Genomic DNA, 10616 nt, shown 5'->3' on the forward strand with positions numbered 1-10616 from the left:
TGAAACGGCCTTGGAAAGCAATGAAAAGAGCCGAGATGAACAAGTGACATGGCTTGGCCAAGCGATGACATTTCTGGTGCTGCTTTCCTCTTGGCTCACGTTCTCTCCCTCTTCACCAGCTCAGAGCTGCAGCTGCTCTTTCTGGACACTCACTCCTTACAGTAGGCTTGCAAATAGTTGGGTGCCTGTCCACCTGTGGCAAATAAGGAATCCCTACAGATAGCAAGATAGGGAAGCATTTGTACCCATTTGGAAATGAGTCCACGCTTTTCTTTTCCCAGGTCATTCATGGTTCTTTATTACATTTATTTCTCTCTTTTTAAAATAATTTTTATTGACTGGTTTTATGTTACAAAAAACAATACAGCCATGCTACCACTAAATATAATTTAAAAATAAAAATTACATACATCAATATTTAGTTTGTTATTTGTTATTTACCGTCTTATTTCCTCCCAAACATTGCATACAACAATACACATATGTGCAGACACCCACATACCCACACCTGCACAGAAAATGATAATAATGAAAGTAAATATTTTTTCCCTTTTATCTTCCAAAATCTTTTCTTCAACTTTGACTTCCTGTCAAGTCCCTTTGCATATGTTTTATCTTACGTTTGAATGTACACAAAACAATAAACCTTTCTATATAATTTTTCTAATACATTCTGAAAACATAATAAATCCTAAATTGTTGTCCACCTCCTTTTGGTTCCTTTATCACTCAAATACTAGCACGGAGTCAAAACTATTATTGTGTTTTTGAACATATCTTCTATAACCATCCCATTTTCCCATAAATTTTTGCTTTGAGTTTCCTCTGAGTTTACTAGTCAGTTTACTAGTCTGAGTATTAGATTTATATCTCACCATTTCCTCCGAGGAGCAAAAAGGTAGTATACGTGGTTCTCCTTCTCCTCATTTTATACCCACAATAATGCTGTGAAATAGGTTGGGCTGAGAGTGAGTGACTGGCCTGAGGACACCCAGCGAGCTTTGTGGGGGTTAGAACTTCGGTCTCCCAGGTCTTCATCCAACAGTTTGATCACTACACTAGTCCTCCCCCATAGTTACGATTTCCAGAGTTCCCAGTGAAGTGGGATGGATTGTTCAACCACTCTGGGAATTGTAGCTCCATGAGGGGAATAAGGCTCTCCGAACAACTCTCAGCACCCTTAACCAATTGCAGCTCCCAGAATCCTTTGGGGAAGCCATGCCTGTTTAAAGCAGGGATTTTATTCAGTTGGAACTTGCTGGAACTCAACTGCCATTCTAAGAGAACAAGGGAGGCATTCATGGTGAGTTCGGACACCTCTTTTTCTAGAAAAAATAGCACTGGTTTAAAGGGGTATCACAGTGCTTTAAATGTATGTGTGAATTTGGCCTCTGTTGTCTTTTATCACAGGGGAGTTGCCCCAGCTTCCTGATGGTGAGGCTAAAACCTGAAGGTTTAGCAAAAGAAATGTTGGTCTCATTCACACAAGCCTATCCCCCATCTTCTTCATTTATGACTCTTAGCGAAGTGTGTCTCCATTTAAAAGTATTGGGCACCAACTGACATGAAGGGATTAATCTGGCATGGCTGCTTCATCCATGCAAATAACCCCTTGACAACAAGTGATGAACATCTATGTGTGAAATAGATATGCAAAGTCACACAAGGTGGCAGTTTCAATCCTTGGACTCCCTGCTTGAAACTCTGGAGATATATCTGTCAGGGAGTGCAGACCAATGCAGATTCCTGTGTTTTTCATTTGCATGCTGATCTGTGTATGCGTGGCCCCCACAAAAGAGCATTTCTGTAGTGTATTTTGACCTTATTTGTCAGACTTGCTCTCCTATTTGCACTTGATTCTTTGAAATGTCTGGTTCTTCTTGAGGAAAGGAAAGCTCAGAATAATGCTAACTATCTCCCAGAGGTATTTACAAGTGTCATTTTGAAGCTGCCCGGAGCTCTGCTGGCTTCTAATTTGTCTATGCAAATAAGCAGCCAGTGTTGAAGCGCTTCTGAAGATGACACAGGCGAAAGGTATTCGTAAAGGTGGGGAGGGGAAGGTGAAATTGTTTTGGCCCGAGGTGTCAGCCATAATTAAAAATTAATTGGAAACAAAATATCAATGACTTCTTCTCTTGTTTGTTTTTTGGAGAGGTTGTTTTCCTTTTTTCTGGCATGATTCGAAAGCCTCCTCGATGCACAATCAACACAGAGTTTGGTATAGCTTAATGATGGCTTTAAGGATAGTTAATGAACGAATGAATGGGGGAAGAGTGGAAGTTTAGGAACGTAGAGGTTATACTTAGCATCTGAACAGATAACTTAGAGAGCCAGTGTGGTGGTTTGAACGCTGGACTAGGACTTGGAAGACTAGGGTTCAAATCCCCACTCAGTCATGAAACTCTCTAGGTGACCTTGGGCCTGTCACAAACTCTCCACCCGGTATTATTATATTCCTGTTTCCCCTGGCATTTTATGGTTGAAATATATTGTTCCTGGCAACCTTGAAATTATTAGCTGTGAGAGTATGTAATCATTTTTATTTTCAGCTATTAATGTCATTAGATGTTTTTGGGTGGTGTTTATATTTTTAAAGTGTTAAATATTTTTGAATTGTTTTCATGTTTTAATTTTATTGTTATTGTTTCACCTTCTTTGCAGCCCTGGGCTCTTTTGGAAGGAACAGTGCGATATCAGTCAATCAAATAACAGTTTCCAGGGAGTAAGTCCCGCTGTTGAGTTTATATGCATATCTGAGATGAGATGCACAGGATCTGAAGTTCCTCAAACCATATTAATGTTCCTAGAAACCTGTGACAATGTCTATGTTTTCTGACAATGCCTGTAATGTATGTCCTAAAATACTCTGACAGTGAAGAACTTGATTGCAGGTCATGTAGCGCTTAGGTTGACATTGATACCAATGTTATATTAGGACAATTTCTGCATGTATGATACATGAGCAGAAAGTATTGCAAAATCAGTGCAACAGATATATATTTCTAGTGTGCGCGCACTTTCCTTCATTGTCAGTTGGTTTTCTCTCAACTGAAACACACAGAAATAAAACAGAAGGCGTGAAATGGAACCATCCCTGAATAAATCCACTTTTAAGTTCTACGGCAATAGGTTGAACAGTGCAAGGAAGTAATATATTTGAAATTGCCCTCGTATTTACATAATTACTGTTTGCATAAATTTCCTTAATATACGCTTCTATATGATTCACTCAAGTCAAGAGACATTTTTGTAACTGACGAGCCGTCTTCACAGAATCACCCATCTTTCTCTCTCTCTCTCCCAAATATTAAGGAATTTCTCTTCCAACTCTGGTTCATTAAATTTCCTTGTTTGATTTCCTGCTGTGATGATTAAAGTGGCAGGCGGCAGAATGTTACATTGCCAGCGCTTTGCATTATTATCCCTTTTCTCTTTAAGCAATGGCAATGAGCGTATTGCAGCTGTTTCCCTTAGATCAACCTATTTTTATCGTAACCATTCTTCCTCGGCAGTAAAAGTCGCTCATTATTTTCTCTGCAACCTCCATTCTCGAATTAAAAATAAGCTCCATCTCAGAAAGTTTGCAAGGAAATGTTGCTGCGGATGTTGCCACCCTCTGTGGTTTCCCCCCCAAAGTAATTACATCCGGTTCTAATCCCAGGGCAACGATTTGGCTTCTGTGTTTCATCTAAACATTCTAATTACTCCCCGTGTAATTATTCTCCCATTTGCAAGGCTTTAGCACTTCCTGTGCATCATGCTGGCAACAGCTCCTAGCCCGTATTCCTTTCCAGAGTGTAGTCTTGCTGTCTCTCTCAGCCACCCAAGTTAGGGTATCACAACCTGTATGGAAATAATATCGTCCTGCAACACAACTCAGTCAGTAGAGCACAAGACTCTTAATCTCGGGGCTGTAGGTTCGAGCCCCATGATGGGCAAAAGATTCCTACATTGCAGGAGGTTGGACTTGTGGTCCCTCCTGACTCTACAATTCTATGATTCTATCCTCAGCTGGTGGCCACCTTAGAAGAAACTTCATAGTGGTCAGAGCTGCTTGAGAGTGGAACAGGCTGGTCCGGGAAGAAGGTCTACGTGCTGTTTGCTCCATTTGGTCTATGACATTTGGATGATCATCTTCATCAATTGATGGACTCCTACTGTGTCCAGTTCTGGGCACCACAGTTCAAGAAGGACACTGGCAAACTGGAACGTGTCCAGAGGAGGGCAACCAAAATGGTCAAAGTCCTGGAAATGATGCCTTATGAGGAACGGCTAAGGGAGCTGGGCATGTTTAGCCTGGAGAAGAGGAGGTTAAGGGGTGATATGATAGCCATGTTCAAATATATAAAAGGATGTCACATAGAGGAGGGAGAAAGGTTGTTTTCTGCTGCTCCAGAGAAGCGGACACTGAGCAATGGATCCAAACTACAAGAAAGAAGATTCCACCTAAACATTAGGAAGAACTTCCTGACAGTAAGAGCTGTTCGACAGTGGAATTTGCTGCCAAGGAGTGTGCTGGAGTCTCCTTCTTTGGAGGTCTTTAAGCAGAGGCTTGACAACCATATGTCAGGGAGTGCTCTGATGGTGTTTCCTGCTTGGCAGGGGGTTGGACTCGATGGCCCTTGTGGTCTCTTCCAACTCTATGATTCTATGATTCAAAGAAGAAGAAGAAGAAGAAGAAGAAGAAGAAGAAGAAGAAGAAGGAGAACAGGAGGAGTTTGGATTTGATATCCCTCTTTATCACTACCCTAAGGAGTCTCAAAGTGGCTAACAATCTCCTTTCCCTTCGTCCCCCACAACAAACACTCCGTGAGGTGAGTGGGGCTGAGAGACTTCAGAGAAGTGTGACTAGCCCAAGGTCACCCAGCAGCTGCATGTGGAGGAGCAGGGAATCAAACCCGGTTCACCAGATTACAAGTCTACTGCTCTTAACCACTACACCACACTGGCTCTCTCACGGGAGGTGGTGGACTGCTCTTCATGGGAGGCCCTTCAGGCTTTGCATTCTTACTTTGCAACATTCCTGCCATATAAGTTTATGCATTGAACAACATTTCTGTGCCGGTGAACTGTAAATAGGACCTCTAAGCTGTTAAGATCAGGATTGGGCTAGATGCAGGCATTTAAGCAGATACCAGAATATAAGAACAGGCTGCTGGATCAGGCTGATGACCCATCTAGTCCAGCATCCTGTTCTCCCAGTGGCCTACCAGATGCTTGTGGGGAGTCTGCAAGCTGGACATGAGTGCATACATGTGATTCTCAGCAACTGGTATTCGGAGGCATAATGCCTCTGGTAGTGATGGTAGAACATAGGCTTTGGGGCTAGTTGCCTTCTATAGCCTTGTCCTCCATGAGTTTGTGTCATCCTCTTTTAAAGCTATTCACATTGGTGGCCATCTGCCTCCTGGGGGAGCAGGTTCAATAATTTGACTGTGTGACGAAACACTTTCTTTTATCTGCCCTGAATCTTTCAACTTTCAGCTTCATGAATAATAATAATAATATATTTATATCCTGCCCCGTTGTCTTTGTCCATGGAGTTTTCTTGGCAGGGATACTGGAGTGGCTTGCCGGTTCCTGCTCCAGGAACCTTGAAAGTCCCATGGACTGCAAGAAGATCAAACCTATCCATTCTTAAGGGAATAAACCCTGAGTGCTCACTGGAAGGACAGATCATGAAGCTGAGGCTCCAATACTTTGGCCACCTCATGAGAAGAGAAGACTCCCTGGAAAAGACCCTGATGTTAGGAAAGATAGAGAGCACAAGGAGAAGGGGACGATAGAGGATGAGATGGTTGGACAGTGTTGTCGAAGCTACCAGCATGAGTTTGACCAAACTGCGGGAGGCAGTGGAAGACATGCTCTGGTCCATGGGGTCACGAAGAGTCAGACACTCTTGACTAAACAACAACAACAAAATTTATATCCCGCCCATCTGGCTGGGTTTTCCCTGCCACTCTGGGTGGCTCCCAACAGAATATTAAAAACACAATAAAACATCAAATGTTAAAAACTTCCCTAAACAGGGCTGCCTGCAGATCTCCTCTAAAAGTCAGATAGTTGTTTATTTCCTTGACATCTGATGGGAGGGCGTTCCACAGGGCAGGTGCCACTACCAAGAAGGCCCTCTGCCTGCTTCCCTGTAACCTCACAGTGAGGGAACCACCTGAAGGCCCTTGGTGCTGGACATCAGTGTCCAGGCTGAACAATGGGGGTGGAGACGCTCCTTCAGGTATACTGAGCTGAGGCTGTTTAGTGCTTTATAGGTCAGCACCAACACTTTGTCTTTCACTAGTTGACAGTCCTGTTAGAAAACCCACTTTTGTATTTCCATCACATTTTTGAGGCCTCTCAAGTACCGCTGATCAGAAGGAAGGCAACCTTGTTTTTGAAATTGTAGGAACATTTATCATTTCAATGGTAATGGTCATTGCAACACACATATCAAGAAAACAAAATGAAAACACATGATCAACAATGCCTGAAATAAAACAACTCTATAGCTAAAGAGCAGGGGTACCAACATGGTGCTCTCCAGCTGTTGGACTCCATCTCCCATCAGCCCCAGCCAGCATGGCCAATGGTCAAGGATGATGGGAGTTGCAATCTAGCAAAACCTGGAGGAAACCACAATGACTAACCCTGGTGTATACATAGAGGGATTATCTCTGGAAGTCATAGAATTAAAAGCTATAAATATGCTTTCCCTGCAGAATGAAAGAAACGATCAGTGATCAATAAGTCATATATTACAATATAACATCTCTACAATTCACCATATTAAACCTTGGCAAATATTTTCCTCAGCTTTTGTGCAGTAATCACAAATCAGGTCACTCTTATTTGTGACAAATTCATCTTAGTTATTAGACAATAAAAATGTGGTTTTTCTCAAGATCACCAGCATTAACCATACCTCATATCAGTTTTGAAATATATTTCTCCCTTTAAACAAAACAACAGGAGCAGCAGCAGCAGCAGCAACAGCAGCAGCAGCAACAACAATGTAAACAGCAGCATAAATCTTGTATTCAGGAGAAACCACAAAGACATAGATAGTATGGAATCTTAAGAGTGCTGAGAGTTGTTAAGACACCAATTCCGCAAGTTCTCCGGGAAGGATTGATTAAATAACTCTGGGAATCGTAGCTCTGGGCAGGGGAACAACTCTCAGCACTGTTAACAAATGGTAGGTCTTCAATTTCTAGGGCAAATTTCTGTAGGCCACATCCACTCCATACAACTTAGACAATCAAGGCTCCCTCCCCCCAAGATCCTGAGAACTGTAGCTAGTTAAGTGTGGTCTGGGAATTATAGCTCTATGAGAGTTATGTCAGTTCCCTTAACAAGCTAAAGTTCCCAGAATTGTTTGTTGGAAAGCCCTGGCCGTTCAAAGAGGCATGCTTTAAAAGTATACTAGATGGGGCCTTAGCTGTATACAATGCCATATGTTCAGGCTTCCAGAAATGCATCCCTTGCCCCGTTCATGGAAAGGGACATGTTTTTCTCTCTGTTCCTCAATTACTGTAGACACAAGTAAGCTGCTATTGTCATGTTTGTCTGCAAGTGTTCCACATAACATCTGCCTTACCTGCAGCATATGGTAAAGAACCAGATGCATATTTAATGCACTCATCCAATGTCCAAAATAATGATGTAATGGTACTTATTATGCATGAGTTACCTGGTTTTTTCATTTTTTCATATTTCCTTTTTTCAAAAAAAATCAAAGACGAAGCAACCCCTGGGTGCAATGCACAGAATGGGAAAGAATACACTATGATTCTTCTTTAATTCCCTTTCCTTGAGACACCATTCATTTGCTTGGCAAATTCATTCGGTACAAGGCAAGGCGAAACAGCTTGTCTGTAAATTGCAAAGAACCATGCACTTCTCTGTACATAAATCATAGTACTATAGAATTGGAAGCCCTGTGGAACAACTTGTAAGTCATTTAGTACATCTTGTGCTCAGTGTAGGAAATATTATGGACTAGGATCCCACAGATATTCCTTTGGCTGTTAAGCATTATGTATGTATAAAAAAGCAGCCATACTTTGGTTTGTTTGTTTTCTGGCACAACATGCGACCCATCAAACCCCCATTCATTCATGGCTTATAAGTTTATGCACAGTGTGGAGCAAGTAGAACTGGGCCATCCAACAAAGCCAAATGTTGGAAGATTTAGGACAGACAAAAGGCGGTACAGCTTCACACCACATGGCATTCACTCCCGCAAGGCGTGATAATGGTCACCAGTTTGCATGGCTTTAAAAGAGGGTTTGAAAAATTCATGGAGGTTGCTTACCCTGATGGTTTTGTTCTACCTCCAAAGTCAGAAGCAGTCTGCTTCTCAATCCCAGCGACTGGAAACCGCAGGAGAAGCGAGTGCTATTGTGTTCAAGGGATGCTCTCTGGCTTCCCATTGGTGTTTGATTGATCAAGATGCTGGACTCAATTTGCCTTTGGCCTGATCCAGAAGTACTCTTCTTATGCTTTTAAGAGGGATTTCAGCATGTGCTTGCCTTCATTTCAGAAAGACAGTTATGTGATTGGCTGTGGTGAACTTTGTTTTCATGAGTGAGTGGTGTGGGTGTTTTGAATCAGGTTGTTGTTGTTTAGTCGTTTAGTCGTGTCCGACTCTTCGTAAGCCCATGGACCAGAGCACGCCAGGCACTCCTGTCTTTCACTGTCTCCCGCAGTTTGGTCAAACTCATGCTGGTAGCTTCAAGAACATTATCCAACCATCTCATCCTCTGTTGTCCCCTTCTCCTTGTGCCCTCAATCTTTCCCAACATCAGGGTCTTTTCCAGGGAGTCTTCTCTTCTCATGAGGTGGCCAAAGTATTGGCGCCTCAGCTTTAGGATCTGTCCTTCCAGTGAGCACTCAGGGCTGATTTCCTTCAGAATGGATAAGTTTGATCTTCTTGCAGTCCATGGGACTCTCAAGAGTCTCCTCCAGCACCATAATTCAAAAGCATCAATTCTTCGGCGATCGGCCTTCTTTATGGCCCAGCTTTCACTTCCATACATCACTACTGGGAAAACCATGGCTTTAACTATACAGACCTTTGTTGGCAAGGTGATGTCTCTACTGAATCAGGTTAGCCATATTAATTTGTATGCTTTTGGTGGATTCTTGTTGTTATCTTGTTGGGCTGTGTATGTGATAAAGGGGAGCAATATTGGGGTGAAGGCATCTTCTATTTGTCCCCGTGTCAGTTTCAGTTTATTGGTTAATTTTTCCAGTAGGGCTGTTTCCCATACTATTTGGTACCATTGGTCCATGCTTACTCACCAACAAAGGAACACAAGCGAATAGCAAAGAAAACCTACACAAACGACGCTGACACAAAACCCTACACATACATTAAGTAAAATAGAAACATCGCCACCAGACCCCACCCCCACGCACCATGGTCCCCTCCACCTCTTCCCCCATTTTTTCTTCGTAATGTAACACTAAAGTCTCAACAAATGAAACTGAAAATGTAGAAAATGTAGAAAATGTAACTTGAGAAAAGAGACATTGCACATACTTTTGTAAACTAAGGAATCTTTAATAATTGAAAGAAAGAAAGAAAGAAAGAAAGAAGGAAGGAAGGAAAGAAAGACAGTTATGTATTATGCTTAAATCCCCCCTACTAAAATCAATGAGATTTAAAAGTGCTTAAAAGTGGGATTTGTCTATCCTTCTAATATAATGGTCTGTATCTCAGGTCTGTTCAAAGAATTAGAGCAAACAAAAATAATGGGAAACCACTGGGGCAAATCACCCCCTACTCTGTTGTTTGCCTAAAATGACAAAAAAACGGGGTGAATTCAGCAAGGTGGGTCTCCAGTTATGCTTTAGCTCTGTATTGAACGAGGACAATGGTCTAGTTCATTCCTGGTGGTAGAAGATACATGCACTCATGACCCTAGCATGATTATTTGGGTGAGAAACCACCAAATTTCATTCAAGGTTCCATTTAAAATGGATTCTTCATGATCAGAAGTGGAGTTGGATCCTATCTCTGCATCACAGGGTACTAAAGGAGATGGGCACAGGAAATGTCAGCTGTATAGAAGTATTTTTTCCTCCCTTGGCTCCAGCAGCTATCATTATATCTATAGGTAGGAAAATTAAAGCAGCCCAATACACTATACACGCTGGCTTAACACAAATAGACTACTAAGACCGTGCAAATATTAAAGGAAAGGATAATTAAAGATATGAATGGTATGTGCAAATAAGACGCAATACAGAATATGTTCACAGTGTGTCAATCATGCTAGATTAATCCAATTTTCTTTTATTGAAAGATAACTGCTTTTTCTGGACAAGGGAAATGTGGGGGAATTGACACTGTAGCACTAGGAGGAAAGTTCTTTTAGGTTAGCAGAGAATGTGGTTTCACAAATTAACAGCACAATCCTATATGTGTCTACTCAGAAGCAAGGACCTATGAATTCAATGGGGCTTGCATGCAGGTGAATGGGCACAGGTTGATATAGGATTGGACTACCACAATGCGCTCTATGTGGGGCTAACCTGTGAAGGTGACCCAGAAACTACAATTGATCCAGAATGTGGCAGCTAGAATGGTGACTGGGAATGGCCACCCAGACCAT

At 42.0% G+C, this 10616-nt stretch overlaps 1 long non-coding RNA gene across 1 annotated transcript; it reads left to right on the plus strand.

Annotated features, from left to right (window-relative positions):
• The first annotated feature begins 725 nt into the window (after positions 1–725).
• On the plus strand, positions 726–4086 carry LOC310675913. The gene is made up of 3 exons (XR_014510311.1): positions 726–1303; positions 2662–2722; positions 4012–4086. It is a non-coding gene; the product is annotated as an uncharacterized lncRNA (long non-coding RNA).
• The last annotated feature ends 6530 nt before the right edge of the window (positions 4087–10616 follow it).

Source organism: Podarcis tiliguerta (genome assembly GCF_965153285.1).
Source record: "Podarcis tiliguerta genome assembly, chromosome: 4".
NCBI classification, from domain to species: Eukaryota; Metazoa; Chordata; class Lepidosauria; order Squamata; family Lacertidae; genus Podarcis; species Podarcis tiliguerta.